The sequence below is a fragment of the Toxoplasma gondii genome (assembly GCF_000006565.2).
Source record: "Toxoplasma gondii ME49 unplaced genomic scaffold asmbl.548, whole genome shotgun sequence".
NCBI lineage: Eukaryota > Apicomplexa > Conoidasida > Eucoccidiorida > Sarcocystidae > Toxoplasma > Toxoplasma gondii.
The window spans coordinates 1-1,522 of record NW_017383394.1 but is presented as its reverse complement, the minus strand read 5'-3'; the positions used below and the strand labels follow the sequence as shown (position 1 = coordinate 1,522).

The following is a 1,522-nucleotide window of genomic DNA, read 5'->3' as shown; positions in this document are numbered from 1 at the left end:
ATTTCTCATAAGGTGCAGGAGAAGTCAAGCATGACGTTTTCCTATCTCTAGTCGGCATAGTTTATGGTTAAGACTACGACGGTATCTGATCGTCTTCGAGCCCCTAACTTTCGTTCTTGATTAATGAAAACATCTTTGGCAAATGCTTTCGCAGTAGTTCGTCTTTAACAAATCTAAGAATTTCACCTCTGACAGTTAAATACGAATGCCCCCAACCGTCCCTATTAATCATTACTTCAGTCCTAGAAACCAACAAAATAGGGCCGAAATCCTATCTTATTATTCCATGCTGCAGTATTCAAGGCGACAAGCCTGCTTGAAACACTCTAATTTTCTCAAAGTAAAAGTCCTGGAAAAAACTCCACACAATGAAGTGTGGAGAAATCCAGAAGGATGCTAGAATTCACCAAGTGCACACCCCTGAGGGCGGACTGGCTGCTTCCAGCAGAAATCCAACTACGAGCTTTTTAACTGCAACAACTTTAATATACGCTATTGGAGCTGGAATTACCGCGGCTGCTGGCACCAGACTTGCCCTCCAATTGTTACTCTGAAAGGGGTTTGGATTCCTATCATTCCAATCACTAGAAATGAAATTTCCAGTGTTGTTATTTCTTGTCACTACCTCCCTGAATCAGGATTGGGTAATTTGCGCGCCTGCTGCCTTCCTTAGATGTGGTAGCCGTTTCTCAGGCTCCCTCTCCGGAATCGAACCCTAATTCCCCGTTACCCGTCACTGCCACGGTAGTCCAATACAGTACCGTCGAAAGCTGATAGGTCAGAAACTTGTAATGATCCGTCGCAGACCGAAGTCAACGCGATCCGTTCGGTTACTATGAATCACCTGAGGACCACCGGAAGGTGGGTTGGTTCTGTATCTAATAAACACTGCCCTTCCAGGGGAAGAGGCATGTGCGCATGTATTAGCCATAGAATTACCACGGTTATCCATGTAGTAAAGACCATCAAATAAACTATAACTGTTTTAATGAGCCATTCGCGGTTTAGCCGTATAAAAGCTTATACTTAGACATGCATGGCTTAATCTTTAAGACAAGCATATGACTACTGGCAGGATCAACCAGGTTAATATGTTCCTGAGACAGACCACCTCGAAAACACCAAAAAAACACTCAATCAACCGTCTATTTTCCGGCCTCTTTCGTGTTTTATGGCATAAACAGAAGTGTAAGCCTGCCTCACTCAAGGTTCTACATCAAAACGCGACGTTTTTTGGTCGCCTGGTGAGCCTTAACAGCAACACCAGTTTCTGATGATACTCTTGAGCTATTTGAAACAACAACGCCTTCATCCTGAATCGATTCATCAGGAATCATGGTCGTTGATGCTACAAATCAACAAAGCTTGTCCACCTTGGACACATTCGGGGTATCAACCCATCCACCTCTTATTACAGTATGCACTTAACAGCATTTCAATCTGTTTATTTATAAACAAATTGAAAAGCTCTTCGTGATACTTCGAAGTGGACGAATCCCGAAACTTGTGCGCTCTTTAAAAA

At 43.2% G+C, this 1,522-nt stretch overlaps 1 non-coding gene across 1 annotated transcript; it reads right to left on the bottom strand.

Moving 5' to 3' along the window:
- TGME49_459410 lies at positions 1-1,065 on the bottom strand (the record flags this gene model as incomplete). Its single annotated transcript, XR_001974285.1, has 1 exon — positions 1-1,065. It is a non-coding gene; the product is annotated as an 18S ribosomal RNA (ribosomal RNA).
- Between the last annotated feature and the right edge of the window lie 457 nt (positions 1,066-1,522).